Source organism: Crocodylus porosus, unplaced genomic scaffold (genome assembly GCF_001723895.1).
Source record: "Crocodylus porosus isolate Cpor-Errol unplaced genomic scaffold, CroPor_comp1, whole genome shotgun sequence".
Taxonomy (NCBI): Eukaryota; Metazoa; Chordata; order Crocodylia; family Crocodylidae; genus Crocodylus; species Crocodylus porosus.
In genome coordinates, this window is record NW_017728886.1 from 177,288,084 (window position 1) to 177,306,203 (window position 18,120).

The 18,120-nt window shown below is 45.0% G+C and overlaps 2 protein-coding genes across 5 annotated transcripts in view; one reads left to right on the top strand and one right to left on the bottom strand.

Annotated features, from left to right (window-relative positions):
• Window positions 1-2,049, bottom strand: part of RNMT (RNA guanine-7 methyltransferase) — a 28,550-nt gene extending 26,501 nt beyond the window's left edge. The window contains exon 1 of the mRNA XM_019545451.1: window positions 1,932-2,049. The gene's annotated coding sequence lies outside the window, so the exon portion shown is untranslated. The remainder of the gene's footprint in view (window positions 1-1,931) is intronic.
• A 199-nt stretch (window positions 2,050-2,248) lies between these two features.
• The window catches only part of FAM210A (family with sequence similarity 210 member A), a 35,099-nt gene continuing 19,227 nt past the window's right edge, over window positions 2,249-18,120 (top strand). For 2 of the 4 annotated variants that reach the window (XM_019545482.1, XM_019545472.1), the window contains exon 1: window positions 2,249-2,865. The gene's annotated coding sequence lies outside the window, so the exon portion shown is untranslated. Of the gene's footprint in view, window positions 2,866-4,786; window positions 4,811-7,996; window positions 8,002-18,120 lie in introns of those variants that run through there. The other 2 variants (XM_019545497.1, XM_019545489.1) reach the window with 2 other exon arrangements.

An 18,120-nucleotide genomic window follows, 5' to 3' on the forward strand; every position in this document is an offset into this window, starting at 1 on the left:
AAATTGGATGCTTATCTTGCTGGGATCCTATGACCCCAGCTGACTTCCTGCCCTTTGGGCAGGGGGCTGGACTCGATCTTCCGAAGTCCCTTCCAGTCCTAATGTCTATGAAATCTCTTTAAAAAGAGAGGTGCGCACTCCTAACTAGGATTGGTAATGGTACAGCTCAGGCAGCTCCCTTTGCAGTTATGATTAAGGGTATGTTTATCATTATGAGCCTTGATAAATCCATGGCATGTCCCTACCTTGAATACCATGCCTGGTTCTGGTCCCTGCACCTCAAAAAAACAGAATGAGAGAAAATTCAGAGAAGGGCAAGAAGGATGATCAGTGGTATAGAGGGGCTTCTCCATGAGGACAAACAAAAGAGACTAGGCCTATTCAGTTCAGAAAAGAGATGGGGGGGAGATGCGGGGGACACGACCCAAGGGTTTACAACGTATTAAATAGCAAAGTGAAAATAAACAGGGATTTATTATTTACTCTCTCACAATGCAGGAACTAGGGGTCATAAAATGAAACTAACAGGGAACACGTTTAAAGTGCCCAAAAGGAGTTAATTTTCACACAGTGTGTAATTAAAATGTAGAACTCGTTGCCACCAGACGCTGTGGAACCTAACAGTTAGGCTAGATTCAAAAAGCGATTGGACAAATTCTCAGAGAAAGTGGGATCTGTAGCTATTGAGCATGGGAGTTAGGGTTACAGCCTCCAAATTAGAGCTTCCTGGACCTCAAATGCTAGAGGCTGCAAGTGAGAGAAAAATAGCAGGGGGGAAAAAAACCCTGGTTATGCCAGTTCACTCTCTGTCGCTGCGTGACACACAATACTAGGCAAGGACTTATGGTCCAACCCAGTAAATAGCAATTCTTATGTAGTCTGCCTCTGTGCTACACATGAAAGTGCTGTAATGAAGCATACCTTATCTACTCACTTTCACTAACGAGTATTCCAAATCCCAGAAACAAAGCCATGTACCTACCGTAGAAAGGCTAAGAGCAGATACCCTTTATACCAGCTCCCCTGCTTCATTTCTGGAACGTACTGAAGGGCACGGGTGGGGCTGTGCCTCTGTACGGTAACCCCTGCAGTGCTGTGCCCCAGCACCCATGCCCCTGGAATCCTACAATGGCCCCCAGCCACATCCTGTGGTCAGGGTGTGGAAACTCATGGGGCATCTCTGCCTCACAGAGCAAGGAAGCAAAGCAAAGGGGTACTGAGCAGAAAAGGGCATCTTGGGAACCAAGTCTGCCCCTCACCCCTATGAGGCAAGTGCCATGGGCCTGACTAGTGGATGGACGACACTGGGGGGTGGGGGCACAACTCAGACTTCACTGAGGACCCCTTGCCAGGCTCTGGCTCCAGCAGAGATGCACACCTTGCAGACAAACCACACAAGGAACGCATAACCTTCTGTGAGGCTTGCTGCTCGCTCGCCATAGGTAGAGCTGGCTGCACTGGATCTCCAGAGGGTCTGCAGGCAAGGAGCTAGGGAGACTGAGGCCAGCACAGGGCAGCTCAGTGAGGACACAACCCCCACCCCGCATTGTTGTGCAATGGGGAGGGGCCACGGGAGGTGCGGCCCCACAGTCCCATGCGGCTGGGTGGGGGCTGACTTTGTGACGTCACGATGGGTCTACTGGGTGAGGGGCGGGCCAACTCGTCCCCTTCCCCTTTGCGCAGCCGCAGAAGAGGCCCTCCAGAGCGGCTGCGACAGAGTATCGGCATCAACCCCGCTCCCCTCCCCCCACCTCTGCCGGGGCCGCCGCCGCGCTCCCCCTCCTCCCGTGGCGCGCAGGAACGGCAGCCTCAGCCCCGCCCCTCGACCGCCCGCGCCGCCGCTAACTGCCCGGCCCCGAGGGGCCGCCTCGCCCCCGCCCCCATCCAGCCCTCCGATTGGCCCGAGCGGAGCTGCCCCGCGCTGCGCTCACCGAGCGGGCTCCGCCGACATTGTTTGCGGAAGTGACGCGCGCCGAATGCGCACGTTGGAAACGTCACCACCGGTGAGGAGCGGGGACCAATGGGAGGTATGCGGAGGAGAAGGAGGACCCCGGCCGCACGCCGGACTACCAGGCAGCCTTGCGCGGGGCATGCGCAGTGCGCTCGGCTGGGGGCGGGGCGGGGCGGGGCTGGCGTTGGCTCACGTTGACCTGGGGCGGGGCGGCTCCCGTGAGAGCTCAGGCAGGAACGACGGCATCTCCAGCAGGTACCGACTGCAGCGGCTCCCCTCCCGCCTCCCTAGCCAGGGCATGTGGCGGGGTCTGGCGGGAGTCCCACGGGCGACGGGCCCAACCCGCAGCCCACTCGCTCCGTCTCGTAGCGCGGGAAGCAGCAGCCCGGCCTCGCGCGCTCGCTCTTCCCCGCCTCTCTCTGGGCCTTCCCCGCCTGCCCCCGAGGAAGGGGGATAGGCTCCTTCCTGGGGCGAGCCCCGTGCGGGAGGCCGCGCGGCCGGGTCTTCAGTGTGAAAGGATCGTATTGGAAACTCCAAATGATCCTGTTTGCTGGAAAGCTACCGTAGGCTGAGAAAGAAAAATGCAAATAAATCTTCTTTACTTTCCGTTGCTTGCTGTAACTTGCCACAGTGAGCGAGTGAGAGAGACCTGGGGCATCCAAGTTGAAGCATTTCTCTATTACAGTGCTGACGGCAAACCCCAAAGTCAGTTAAGACTCTTAACAGTGACTTGAGTTTTGCGTGTGCTGCATCAGTGAGCAGCCTCAAAAATGAGAGCATGTTTTGAACACTTACTGTTCTTGATCATATGTCGTACAAGGGTTGAAACGATCGTTCAAATATGGTGATTATCGTACGCCAGGTAACGCTGATGGGAGGCAACGTTTCACAGAAGCTTTGTTCTGGTGACTCTGGTAAGTTGGCAGTTTAGCCTCCTTTTATCTACTGCCTTTTCTCAGGTGGGGAGCCTCCAGCTTGAAACAAAATCTGCCTCTGGCTTTCTTCCTGCCTGGTCCCTACCGGGCCCGGTTGAGATTTTGGGGAATTTTCACCCTGTGCTGTCTTGCCTCATCTGCTGTGGCTCTGGGGGAAATGAGAAGGGGCAGAAGTAGCAGCTAAAACTGAATACAACAGGGCCCCTTATGCCAACTGCCTGAGTTGGTCTGTGGGAATTTCTTCATCATCTGCTAGTAGTAATGAGGGGATGTGTCATGTCTAAGGATCAGATTGAGGGCAGAAGCCTCGTTGCTGTCTCTGCTCAGCCTGATGACCTTTCCACTTTGCAGCATGGGTGCGAGCTCAACCACTGAGCAGTAGCAGTGCTCCAAAGGCCTGCCTGTCCACGGCAGGGTGGCCATGTTTCCCCCAACCCTGCAGCTTTCTAAGATAGAGTCCTAGTGTCGCAGCTTACTGTACCTCTGAGTGCATCCCCAAATGTCCTAGTGGCTCACATGAGTCAGGGTCATTTTGTGAATACTGAAGGGGAGAACTCTGCACCAATGTGGTCACAGTCATTTGAATACAGGTTTCCCTCGCTTTATGTGGGTTCTCTATGTGCTAATTTGCTTTTATGCAATGCACATGAAGAATTTTGGGTATAAAAAGTGTCAAGGTAAACTCACTCTTATGCAGTTGTTGTGGTGGAAGCCTGCAGTCAGCTGCTTTGTGCAGTGCACTGTGGGAGTGACACGCACTAAAATATAGTCTCCTGTGTGGATCTGTGCTCCTCACCCGTTACCTGTGACGTGTTTCTGTAGTTGCCATCCCTATTATGATAGTGCTGTGTGTACTGTCTGCTGTTGGTGAATACCAAAATTGTCTTGTAAAAGTGGTAGAAATGGGTCTGGGGGTCAGTATAGTTGAGTTCTTGAAATGTATCCCTATTTGTTGCATTGTAAAGTGCGTTCCCTTTATACGAATTCAAGTTATTTCCGTTTTCCAGGAACGCATGTACAGCATAAAGCAAGTAAAACCTTATATGTCTTTGTGGTGTGGCTGTTCTCACCTGTGCCTGGTTAACCTGGGTACCCAGACCTAAATACTAGTGGAGTTAATTGCAGTGCAAATATCCCTTATCCTTGCATCCTTTCATGAAATCCTTCTCCTCCCTTATGCTATTCCCCTGAGCTCTCCTTTCTCCCCTCCTGCATTGTTTTATTGGTAATACTAATGACTGGTAATACTCTTAACAAGGTGGGGGTAACCTTTATGAAAGGCATGCTGCAAACTAGCCCTGCACACCCCTGGATGCCACTGCTACCTAGTCTGCTGCTCTGCTTTCTGTTTCCTTCCCTGTGTTCCCTGCCTCCTCTGCTACTCTCTTTCTTCCTTCTGCTTTCCTGCCCTCTGCCACTGTGTTGCTTCCTGCAATTGATTTGCTCTGTACCACACAGGCTGCAGGTTGCCCACCACTGCTTTAACAAGTGCCACATGCTCTTGTTTTGGCTCACTGGAGAACCAGAGACTTAATTCTTCTTCCTGCAGTACAAGGTGGAAACCTCAAAAAGGAAGGGGGTGGGGCAGGAATCCAGCTAGCTAAATAACGTGTGAGTCAGCCTGTTTGGGTAGGAGTCATCTTCTTGGCTTGCTTTCTGGGCTTGTCCTTGAGAGAGAGACTTCCTTAATGCTCAGGCTTGGTATGCATGAATTATTAACATTTTTATGGGGATAACTTTTTTTTCTGATGTAATTATGCCAGTAAAAGTCCTGGTGTGTGTGCTTTTATTACCAGCATAATGCCACCTGTATGAGGAGTGCTTGAGGTTGCAGGGAGTGCTTCTCGGGTGCAAAGTGATAGAACAAAGGACCCCCTGTTTTCTGCACATTTTTCAAAGATCAGACGCATAGATCTTCTCATTAGTTAGTTGCTTCATTTTGTTTCTCCTAACAGCCTCCAGCTCTGCTTTTAATCAGAATGTTTTGAATTCCAAGAAGGGAAAGAGAATCAAAATGTGCTCCCATATGGCAAAAATCAGTGGTCAGCCCAGTTTGTGCTGCAGTTAAAGCATTCCTAGACCTCCACAGTTACTGGAAAGGACCAGCATGTTTTGCAGGGAGAAGGTGGGGAAGCTTCCAAGAAGGAAAGTTCTCTCCTTGCAGCTTAAACCATGGCTGTCTTTAAGGAGAAGGCAGGGTAGATTTGCACCTTGTACAATAATTGGACATCGTCAGACTGCCACAGGGTATAACACATAGGGGAAAGTGAGAAAGTCCACAGGGAAACCTGTGAAAACTGCATCAGAAAGGTCTTGGTGTGCAGCATTGGAATCCACAGTATGGATTACATTAAGAAAAGTTGATGGTAAGTCATGCAACTGTTTTCCCTGGATCCATAGATTTGGGCAGTACTGTTGGCTTCTGGTATAATAGGGAAAGTACAAGTAAATGCTGTTATATTATTATGAATGATTTTAGTGCTGTCTTGTGTTCCACTTCACTGAGGTGGATGAGTAATATGCAGTAAATTGAAAGGGGCTTTTGGCCATTTCCTAGGCAGACAGAATGTTATATATGAAACAACTAGCATGAGAGGTGCTAAGAGAAAGGGAAAACAGTTCCAAGTTTCATTACTGCAGTTCAGTCTTGCTGTATACCATAGGTACTAAACGTTAACAAAATAAATAAATTGCGGCACAGTTACTGGCATAAGAGACATTAATTTATGAATTCAGCTTCAGCTTTACCCAACTTTACTTTTCTCAAGTGCAAGTGAGAATGCAGGGAGCCATAAAGGGAAAGCAATGTGATTTATATGGTGACAGCATATAGGAGACTATTACATAATGCTGATTCAGTAAAGGAGAGAAAAAAGTGAAAAGAGTAGTCAAACCAAATTTGACATGAGCACAGTTAAGGATTTTAATGCATTTTAATAAGGGAAAAGCTATAGAAGATGGCAAACACAAATCTAAATGAGCAGAACCTCATATTAAAAATTTATGCTGAGACTCCGATGGCTGCGGTTCCAACAAAAGTTAAAACGGAGCCAGAATGGAGATCTGTAGAGACCAAATTAGACTCTATATAGGGTTACTAATGCTACATTACATGTTTACAGCTAGTTCTGTAGGAAACTGAACAAGTTAGGGGAAGTTCTTCAACATATTAAGTATAGAAACAAGTGCTCTTGTTAGGGTTGCCAGGGACTACACCAATTAGAGCAAGTTGCATACGTCAGTGGCAAAAAGCAAACTACATGAGAAGTAGCCACATATGTTCACAGGGTTAAGAAACCTGTTAAGGAAAAGCCATCAGCAACTTGCTTTGTTACAGCTTCATTTTGTATCACTATACCTTTGCTAGGGAAAGCAAACAAAATAAATCCCATACCTTCCATTCTCATTATTTTTCTGATAGAAGAACCTTTGGATACATACAAGGATTAGAGAAGCCTAAAGCAAAAATCCACATTTGTTTGAACTAGAGGCGCACTGATATATCGGTTGCCTATTGGATAAGCACTGATAAAAGGGAAATGACATTATTGGCTTTATTTGCCAATTGTAGCCGATAATGTTTACTAAGAATTATGCCTTCTGGCCCAGGACCCTAGATACCTAGGTCACCTTCTGCAAGCTGGGGTGGCCTTGAGCACAGAGGGCCCAATCCATTTTCCATCCTCACTCCCATCCCCTCGCTGGACTGGAGCGGAGCAGAGCAGAGTAGCTGGTACAGTATCCCAAGCGCTGGAGTCATGTGGACTGCAGGTTAGGGCTGGGGTGGGTGCTGTAAAAGGCAGCAAGTGCTACAGAGACATGATTAGGGCAGGGAGGGGCAGGTGGAGCCCAGCATACTTCAGCCCACAGTGCCCAGGGGTCTGTGCCCCAGAGCTGGAGACAGAGCCTGGTAGGGGCTGAGGTAGCTGCTCTCCCCACCCCCAGTTCAGCCAGATCCTCAGCACCAGAGCTTTTCCAACAGAGAAACTCTCTGATTGACAGGGTAGCTTGAATCCTTTGACATGCTACTGAAGTTGGTTTCCAGCTAAGCAAAAAAAATAACATAATGAGCAACTGCATTCAGGCTTGAGGTGCTTTCAGTAGACTTCACTCACTGTGAATGAGAAAAATGAATTTGGAAAGCAACAGATAAATATTGCATGTCCTACAGGTTCTTAGTAAATAGGATATTTGGACTTCCCAGCTGAAGTTATTACTTACCAAAGCTGTAAGTTGTCTATGCAGTAAGAAAATTCTTGAGTATTAAAGAATTTCCCCAAATTGTTTACCAAAATTAGTTCTTCAAAGAAAATATTGAGGATGGAGTTCTGCAGATCTTGTGGGTTTATGCCCCACTGAAGAAAGTTGAGCACTCATGCTCCCCCCTCCCTCCCCCCAAGTGAGGGGAAGAGTGGAAATAGCATCGGTGCAGGAATGTCCAACTTTACTGTAGTGGCACTGCAGATTGCTTCTGTGATTCACCCACTCCCCACAGTTTAGGAAACGCTGCCTTAAGCCTGGTTTTCAACCTTTTTCATTTGTGAACCCCTAAAAAATTTTTAAATCAAGTGAGTACCCCTTTGGAAATTTCAAATGGAGGTGTGGAATCCTTTGAATTGTAAGCATGGGTGTTCATATACTTTTGATTGATTATAGTCATCTTTCATGGACCCCTTAGACAGTCTGCAGAGCACTGGCTGAAAACCACTGCCTGAAGAAATGTCTGTTGATGATGGCAGTAAGTAAATCCTGGGAGATAGGCATGGGTAGCCTAGTCTGAGAAGGCAAATTCAGACAACAGTAAGGTGCCTGAGGGGTGGATTACTGTAATAATTACTGTTGCCCTCTAGAAATCTGTCTGATGGACTGTGGCAAAAAGTAAGAACAGATTGTTTTTTTTCTAGAAAGGACCTGTGCAATTTTGAGTCCCTTTCTTTTCCAGATATATTGACATGACTTTGTTTATTTCAGCAGCATGTCACATGGAAATTAAATTTTGTGTTTCTAAGACATGGATTTCCTTAAGATCTTGTATTAAATAATGGGCTTCAATTTACTTCTTAAACTTTTTGAGCATTTGCGTAGGATTTTGCCTTTTTAAACATTGTCCTGGTGGTTCACATTGCCTTCTTTGCTTCACTTCCTGACTGTTCTGAGGGGTAAACTTAAAAATGCAATAAATCATTGGCTGCGTATATAATATTTGTATTAAGTTAATCAAAACTGAGACAGTCTGATGAGAAGGTTCAGCTGGCTTCTACCAGTGACTTAATACAACTTAATACTGAGTGACTTTACTTAAAGGAGTAAGTAAATCTAGTAAAACTAAATTACACTGTGTGGATACTCCAGTAGGAGTTCTCCAGGAGACCTGAGTTCATCTTCAGTATTTCATAGCAGAAAAAGCAAATAATCAGGAACATGTGGGTTTTTTGTCAGGTAATAGATCCCCTTTTCAGGGAACTCCACAGGAAAAGTCAACATGAGTGAAACCATGATCTAAGGCAGGGGTGGCCACAAGTGGTATTGGTATCCTGTGTGTGGCATGTGGCAGATTGGGGAGGGGACAGGCAGCTCAGTGGCTGATAGGGTGGGGAGTAGAAAGCAGAGCATCAGAGTATGCAGGGAGTACAGGGCAGAAAGCAGAGCAACAGCTTGTGCAGGTAGCAGAAACCTGAGCAGCAGGCCAGGTAAAGAAAAGGGATCAGAGTGGCACTTGAGGACAATATGGGGCTAACTTGTGGCATGCCTGTTATGAACTGTTCAAAAATTTAAAGCTTAGATTTATAAGTAATTGTTTGGCGGCATTTCTATTGATTGGAAAAAGAAACATAGTATTAATAGTTTTCATGAATTTGAAGCTTATTTTGAATCCAAATTATGTTCCTATTATAAAGAAAGGGAGAAGTAAGAACACCTAGCTGGTTTCGGCTCCTAAACTCTTACTAGAATGTAGTGCAGGGGAAAGATTAACAACGAGGGGAACTGTTACAAAGGTTAGTCTTTTGTCTTTGTTCTCACACCCTTTGGATCAAGCTTAATAAGTCTGCTTGGGCATATCTACATGAAATGCTTACTATGGAGTAAACTGATCAGTTCCACAGTATATTTTTTGCAGGGTGGATTGATTTAAATCATTATTTAAATCACCAAGCGAAAACCCTGACTTAAATCAAGTTTCCCACTGGTACTTAACATATTTCTTAAACAATGGTGCAAATCTGATCACTAAAACACGTTAATTTACAACTCAATATAGCATTTTACAACTTCTGTCCTTAAACACTTTTTTTTCTTTAATTTTCAAATTATATTAACTCTAACAGACAAGTCATCATAACACTAAAAGTACGCTGTCCCTACTCCCACGGTCATTTTATTCATGCATTCAAAATATTCCCAGAAGTCCCATTCATTTATTCATTCTTCAAAATATTCCCAGATAAGGTATCCCTTGTGCCCAGAAGCCATGACAGTTTTTCTGTGGCAAGTGTAGGGGAATATAGGAAGCTGTGTGTACTACTGAATAATGTCTTCCCTTTTTCTTTCCAGTCCACTCCACTGTTCCTTTCTACTCTGCCTCTGTCCTTTCCTATATTGTCTCTCTGTCTTTATGACAGTGTCTTAACCAACTCCTCTGCCTTGCTTGGCCCAGCTCTGCCACCACACAAGCACAGAACAACAACAATCCTATCCAGCCTGTGTCTTTGCACATGTGACTTCAGTCTGCTGAAAAACAGAAACTCAAATCCCAGAATTTTCAAGAAGCAAGAGCTGGTTGTTAGGCTGGACAGACAGACTACAGCCATTTTCATGAGATGAAAAACTGAAATGAATGCCCATGTTTGACTGATAGGTAACTCAATGTGTGCATGTGTGACAGAGCCGTTAATTCATTTTTATGAGACTAAGTGTAGGTTTAACAAGTTTGTGATGAGATTTAATTGCAACTGTTATTTTTTAAACTAGAGAAATTTAGTATTTTATTGATGATTTAAAAGAATAATTAAATCCGATTTAAATTTTTTTTAATTTCTTTTTTATTTTTAATCATTGATTTTGATCCACCCTGATCTCTTGGCATCTACACATGCAGGACTGTTAGGCTGGACTAAATTAATAAATTCCGCAGCAGCACGCATGTAGACACTGATGGGGCTGGCTAGGGCACAAGGGTACTTCAGTGTGGGGGCTGCCTGGGGGCTAGCCCCACCCTGGAGCACCCTCATGCTCCAGCCAGCACCTCTGCAGCATGTTGAATCAGGTCAGGGGAGCCCCAGGCTGGCAGGCTGCTCCAACCCAGCTCAACATGCTGCAGTTCTGAGCACACACACGAATACGGTGCCTGGGGTGAATGAACTCTGGCATGATAAGCGACAGAGCTTATTCGTCGCATTCATGTGCACATGTAGACTTACCCCTTGAAATGTGCATTGTACTTCACAAAAGTTCTGGGGCTATTATTCACCTAAAGTGGTTGAACCAATCCGTAAAGTATTAAACTAGAATCTTCATAGTTCACCATGATGGCATTCTCCTGGCTTCATTGATCTTGATATTATTTCTGTACATGTCTCTGTTGCTCTTCAATGCCGCCTTTGTGTTCTGAATTGGGTCAGTCAGGCTTCCAGTATGTGTCAGCCTCATACTTTCATCAGGTGATATTGATAAAATGTCGTCTTTTTTCTATTGTTTAGACTGAAAGTAATTCATTGGCCCTTTCTATGTGTGGGTATAGTGCCTTGTAAATAGGGCTTGACTGTGTTTAGGCTTTTAGAGGCTGCTGTAATGCTGATACTGTCTGGAAATACACTCTACAGTTACTCTTTCCTTCCCTTTCCCTGAATCTCCTATCCCCAGCATTTTCCTTCATTCTCCTGATTTCACTATCCTTAACTCTTATAGCCAAGACACAACCCAACACTAGAACTCAGTTCAGATTTTTACAGAATGAACTGTCCAGAACTGACACTGTTTTGTAAGGCTAGAGCAAACTAGTATTGTTAAGTGCTTGAGATCCTATGCATTTAGTCCAGCCTCAGAAGGGAAAATGCTACTTGGTCCATGTACTTGTCATTCCATAGTTCTGCCATTTGATCTTGCCCAACAACTGACCTTGGCCATGAGGAACAGTTGTTATATAAACAAATATACACAGAAGGGACACAGCTGTAGTGATCTCTAGCTCTCAGAAGTAATCCCATCCAATTCTGTAGAACTTTTGCAGCCTTTAAGACTGTCAGAAAAAGCAACAGAACTTCGTTCATACAATCAGATGCTTGAGGGCAAATTATAAAAGATGACAGAGTTTCTGGAATATTTTATTTAAATGTAAACTTCCACCAGTTTTATACACGTCTAAAAATGGATGAGATGGAAAAAAATCCTAAAACTTTTAGCTGTTTGACTGGCACATACTGACAGCAAAACACGTAAGTAAGCTGACTGTTCTGGATTAAGATTTATAGATGTAAGCAGTAGATTTCTCAGTTATTCAGGTTTAGAAAACATTTTTTACATTCTTCCTTGAATGGTATCTGTTATCTGGAGCAGACGGATTCTGCATAGAAGAACTTGCCTTTTTTTTCCGATCTCACCTCCTGGAAAGAAACATGCTTTGAGGATACAGTGGTTTGGTCGCAAGATTTTACAGTGGCACAGTGAACTTTTGGTACAGGATCACTCTCGTAGGACAAGCATACAATGCTCAGGTTGTGTATGCAACTTGGGTGATAAGCTTCTTTTTCCCAAAAAAGAACACACCATCCTGCTTTATTCTTTGCATAAATGCCGGTTAAGTTATGACATGTCATATATTTAAAAGTTGCCAAAGTTTTATTGTTTGTAAGTCCTATCCACGTCACTTTTCCCTTTTCTCCTTTTGTTTAAAGAAAGGTGGGATTGGTGAATTTAGGCTTTGATATTCTTTCCTGCTTGCTATTACCTCTCCTGAGGATGTGACCGAATCTATGCAGTTAGTAGGCAATTTAAATAAAATTCAGTTCTAGCTATTATAGTTGCATCCATTGAAAATAAACTGATGCTTTATCTTCCTGAATTTGCATGCTGGTCCAGTTTATCTGATACTCTTCCTTATTTTGCCAAATATGGGGAGAAACCAAGGAAAGTGGGGAGCGGGGGAGGAACAGTTGTTTTCAGTAAAAACCAAAGGACGGGGCCAGGTTAAAAATGTTGTATTTCTTCTTTGTGGGTTCCCTTCTTGAAAAACTATTGTGATAGCCACAACAGAAGGCAGTAAAGAGCATTGTATTTAACCAAATCCAAGATATAAGACAATCCTCTTGTAACAGGGTCCTGCCCCAGGGGTGGCCATTATATCTCTGGGGGGTTCTCCTTTTTGTAACAGGTGCACAGTACTTTTGGCAGGTATCCCTCAGTGCTGTATTCTGTTGTTAATTCTTGAAGTTTAGAGAGCCTTTCTTGTAGTGCATTGTGGGATGTCTGCTGGAACTCTTCTAGGACAGAGGTTCCCAACCCCTGGGCTGTGGCCTGGTACCGGAGAAGGAGGGTTGGCTGCTGGACTGGAAGTTTGGAAGTGCCTGGCCTGCTGCAGACCAGAAGCCAACCCTTTTTTATACCAAGTATACTTTTTTATACTGAGTGTAAAAAAAGGGGGTGTTTGCCAATCCGTGGTCACTTCTGGTCCGTGGTCTAAGAAGGTTAGGAACCAGTGTTCTAGGATATGTCATTATAATGCAGGGTATTCTGCCACCAGCTTTGGATCGTTTGGGAAACAGCTATGACAGTGCTGCACTAGTGCATATGGAGGAGGATAAAACTCAGCATTTCACTCATTCAGGGTATTTTCCTGGCTTCAGTAGAATATCATTTCTGGGCTGTGCCAGTTCAAACTGACTGGTGGGAAAGGAAAGTGTAGTGATGTTATCCTTGGCCTGTGGTGGTGGCAGAACTTCATGATGACAAAAAACACTTTTCTGGAGGTTATGCAGAGCTTGTCCTGGAGCTGCAGTAAAAACGCCAAGAGCCTTCCCTTCCGCATGGGAAGTCTTCCATCATTGTCCTCTACGCTCTGGTTGCTACCCGTCAATACTGGTGTATGAAAGGTGCAATCTGTTTTTGTTCAGGCACTGTTGAGCCAGGTTCCAAGACTTGGCAATGCACTGGAGCTTATTTGATGAATCTGAACAACTGAAGGTCCCAACTTTTGGGGCTTTGGGGAGCCCATGTGTCTATTTGTCCCTCACACCAGACTGCAGGTTTATCAGCAAAAAGGAGAATTTCTGTTACTGAAAACCTTCCCCCCTCTCCCTCTTCCTGAAATATTCCAGTAGTGCTCAACCTCCAGCTCACTGGCCAGATCCGGCCTGTGGAGGAGTGTCCTCTGGACCTCGGGTTTCCCACAGGTCCGGAAGTTTGGCAGCAGTGGAGCAGTGGTAATCAGTGCTGTCACCACTCCACCACCACCAAATTTCCGGGCTCCGCAGCCAGATGATGTGGCCCCATACACTGGATTGGGTTGGCTGGGACCTGATCCAGCATGCAGGGGCAGCTGGGGCCTGACACAACATGCTGGGAGTGGCCTGCAGCCCAGAAAGGTTAGTCATCACTGGAATATTCCATAATATAGGCAGGTGATCTAAAAAGTCCAAGAAGCCAGTGTTGTTAGAAACTTATCCCTGTCTGTCAAAATAGAACTTCAGTATCCCCTCTGCCATTCTGGGAAGCCTGTCTTTTATAAAGCCTTTTACTGGATCCTTGAACAAGAGAAATTAGTTGTTTAACTGGTCACTGAATAGTTGCAGAATGACAGCGGTATGCTCATTTGGGCAATATTTGCCTGCTGTGAGAGGTTCTTATGCTGTTTAGAACAACAACATTTTCTGTCTAAAAGCTGGCAGGAGGAAATGGTAGACACTTTTTTTTCTAAAAAAATCATGAATGTAAAGAGAAGTTGCTCCTCCACAGTATCCCAGACTGTCAGGGCAATACATGAGAGCACTATGCTCCTGTTTTGTGATTAGAGAGTAGTAGATGGAGAAACATGGTCAAAGTAGCTCCACAGCATTAGAGGGCTGGTCCAAATGAAGTGGTATGCAGTATATCCACCCTCATTAAGGTTATACCAAAAAAGCTGTTTCTGGAATAGATTTTTCACTTTCGAAGCAGATGGCTGAATGTGAGACAGGGCTCCAAAAATACAAAAAGGGACTTCTGTGTGGATGCAAGACAGTTCACTTCCCTCAGTTTATAAAAACAAAAGTTTTATATAGACAAGACCTTAGCAGCAGTAACGCTTTTTCTGTAGAGCAGTACCTCCAACAACTGGATGAACTAAACTGTGGAGAACTAGAGCTCAATAAATGTTGAGGGGATGGGCTCAATAACTGTTGAGGGGATGGGAGGGTTAGCTAGTTAATGGCAGAATGTATGCATGTCTGGATCATCAGATTTACATGAATTTTTTCCAGCCTTTCATTATCTATTCCTCTGTGCCCTGGTATGTGCCAGTTTCCCTTCACAACAAATATCAACCCCTAATTTTTAGTGTGTATAGCAGCTTTATATTGGATGTGAATTTCTTCCAGTAATAAAACAACTACAAGCCAAATCTGCTGTAATCCTCCTAATGCTAATCTCAAGTAGATGTGCTATGAGAAAAAAGGATGCGATCAGAGATGAGTGCTTCAACTCTTTGCTACTACAGTGTGCTCTGCTAGTATTGAATTGAACCATGTAGCGTCATACAGGACTTCAAAGATTTTTCTGAAGTTCTGAGTATTTAATTGTAAGCATTACTGAAGCACCTTCTGTGAATTTTGGTAATGGGTAATTGAATCGTGAGTTTGTGATTCTTCCTTCCCCCATTGTAAGCTGTGTTGTGGCAAGTATGTCTAAAAACCAGGGGTGTCAGATTAATCAGGCCCCGTGGACTGGATAAGTGGTGTGGGGCTGATCCACATTCCAGGTCAGGCCCACAGATTGGTCCAGTGGGTGCTGACATGGGTATTGTTCAGTGCAAGTCCCAGTCCAGCATCACGTATATAGCATATGAGTCCCACTTTGAGACCTGGGGCAGCGCTATGGGCCAGGTGATTGGGCTTTGCGGGCCCAGGTCTTTGACATCCCTGCTCTCAAATATTGCATTATGAAATTGCAACCAGGTATCTTTTTAACAATGTTTAAGAGTTACCTTTTTAATATAAAATCTAGATTCTTTAGGCCTGTTTTAAAAGAAATGCATGCGATGAGACAGGACATTAATGAAGTGCGAAATGATTTGGTTGTGATGTGTTCAGTATATTAAGTGTATTTCTATAAGAATTCAGTAGAGGGCAGAATGAAACTTCTTTTGAAAGAAATGCTTCAGAAGAGTTGCTTAGCACTGCAGAGCCAGGATAATGAGCTAAGAAGCTAGATTAAGGACCATCCAATAAAAATATAATTGAAGCGGTGAGTGTACTAGCATGCAGAAATATAGTCACCTTTCCATATTTTGCGCAAGGCTCATCTGCTATAAATGTTAGTCAGGGGAAAACTAGGGCATAGAATGTGGACCTAACCTTGTCCAAAGGTTATTTACTTATTATGGTTTTGTGACCTGGTAGGAGCTCCTTTAGGCTTCAGGTTTTAAATCAGTGATTCCCAAAGGGTGTCTTGCAAGATCTCCTTGTGTGAAGAGGGAAATCTGTCTGACACCCTGAGCCTGCCACAGCTACTTCTGCAGCTCTTTCTCTATGGATTGCTACTGCCTTCCCTCACCCTTCTCTGCCCCCAACAATGCCCATCTGCATACATGTGCATTTCTGCTGCAAGTGGACAGACTTGCAGACAAAGTTCTGCTTTGCAGCCTCGCTTGTCCCTTCCACTTCTCCCACACTCCCAGCACCAGCAGGAGGGACTGTGGGTGGTGGTTGGCAATGTATGAGACCTTACAGGAACACCCTCAGCAGTGGGTGCCGTCCTTGCCCCCGGAAGTACAGACCAGGGGGCAGACAGTGGAAGGAGACAGTTGTATGAAGTCTTGTCCCTGCTGTCAAGTGGCACCAGATAAATTGGTGATTCTCAGCTTGTTTTAGCCTCAAGGCCCCCTTCCATATGCTTTCTAAGTTTAGAGCTATCTCAGTGATTTTCAACTGGGTGCCATGAAATTCAGAAAAGTTATGGAAGGCTGCACTGAGGCTAAAAAGGCTAAGAACCACTGGTATGGAAACTAATTCTTTGCTTAAAGAAAGATGTGTTTGTTGTCATTTTTTAACAATACAGTTTAGCAGTAGTAAGATTTCTCTCTGGGAGGGAAGGGAATCCCTTTGCACCCCACTTTTCAGATATTTACTGTTCATTTTAATCCTGAATTATAGTGTGCCCTATGTATCAAACATTTGGGAAACACTATTTTAACTGATAAACAAGCAAGAAGGGTTTAGCTACAACAGATTAAAGTCAGTTAATCTTCCTTAGTACTAGTCTGAGTAGAGCTGCAGCCAGGTAGTATAATAAAAAATTAAATCATCAATTCCAGTGTAGATGAGTCGCCTGGTGAACCATCCTGGGTACAGAAGTTGACTATAGGCCTAGTATCTGAAGTGAAGGCTTAACCTCTGACCTTCATTTTAATCATATGAATCTTTCATTTTGTGGGAATAGCTCACCATGGCTTCCAGTTAAAGAAGAGCTTTCCATCTTGAGTTACTTGATCCTCAGCATGGTGGGTGGTGGGGTCTTTGTGCCAAGATTTGAAAGTATTTGCCTTATTGGCAGATCTAGTAGCCTTGGATAAGAGGAGGCTCCAGGAACTACAAAGTGGTACATTTATAATTTTATCTTGAGTAGAGTCCTGAGTTCAAGAGAAAGTGGTTATGATGTTTTACATACATTGTATTAATGTTTTAAAACTGTATTTGGAAAACATTTGTTTACCTTGCCAATTAAAGGTAGATGACAGATTTTATGGAGCAAGACAATTAGCCTCATCATCATTGCATGTGTTCTCATTTGTCTTTTGATTCTGAACCAAAATCTTTTTAGCTTGTACAATATCCTTCACTGTTGCTAAACTACACACCATATCCTAATTAGTGTGGTTCAGATTACTAGTATACATTAAAATGGTATGAGGTATGTCCAGCTGTTTTGAACAACCAGAGCTCCTGGATTTGTTTAATTAATTCTTTTAGCAAAGTTGGTAACACTATCATAGTTAGGATTACACATTAACACCTAGTTAAAAAACTGCTGATACTTCATTTTCTTTTAAGTAATGTTTTCTTGTTTCCGATTAATTTGAAAGGAAAGTCTACAATATTTTCTCACGTACAATGAACATCTTTTTTCCCCAAAACCACCTGGGGAAATTTGGGGTGCACATTACATGCAAGGAAAAAGACTCCCCGCAGGTCTGGAAATGGGGAGAGAGGGGACAACATTAATTGCTGCAGTTCAAAAAGCTCTCCTTTTCCCCCCCTCCCCTCCAGCTGCCAAAATTCTGGACCTCTAGGGAGTCCCTTTTCTTGAGCACGCAACAGATCTGCCCCAGCTCATGAGCCCTGACCTGGCATATGGCTCCACAGTCAATGCAAAGTCCAGAGGAGCCAGCATGCCAAACTGGGCCCTTCCACGTTGCCCCAGACCAGGGGCGGGTAAAATATGGCCTGTGGCCCCAATTCAGCTTGCCAGGGGATTCCATCCAGCCTATGAGCACCCACCAATTAATTATACCCTGCTCAGCCGAAGTGCTTTGCTCCCACCCTCATATGCAGGAGGGCCCCAGCCAGTGCGCACAGCTTCCAGGTGGGGCTGCTGCTGCAGCTGTTGGGAGACCTGCTCAGCTTTCCCAGCCTCCAGCAGCTGTTTATGTCCCTGCTGCAGTGTTCACTCCAGGTAGGGAAGCAGCAGCTGGGTGGGAGCATGGAGCACGAGGCTGGGGTTCGCAGGAGTGCTTAGGCTGAAGCCTATGCCCAGTGGGGCGGTGGGAGCACAGAGCTCAGATGAGCAGGGTGTGGGTGGCTTGTGGGGTATAAGAGGGCGGGGGGGTGTGGGGATCCTCCTGCACCCCTCCTCCATGGTGTATAGCCCCTTATAGATTTCATAGACATCAGGGCTGGAAGGGACCTCGAGAGATCATCGAGTCCAGCCCCTGCCCAAAAGGCAGGAAGTCAGCTGGGGTCATAGGATCCCAGCAACATAAGCATCCAATTTACTCTTGAAGGTGTTCAATGTAGGTGCTTGAACCACCTCCACTGGCAGACTGTTCCA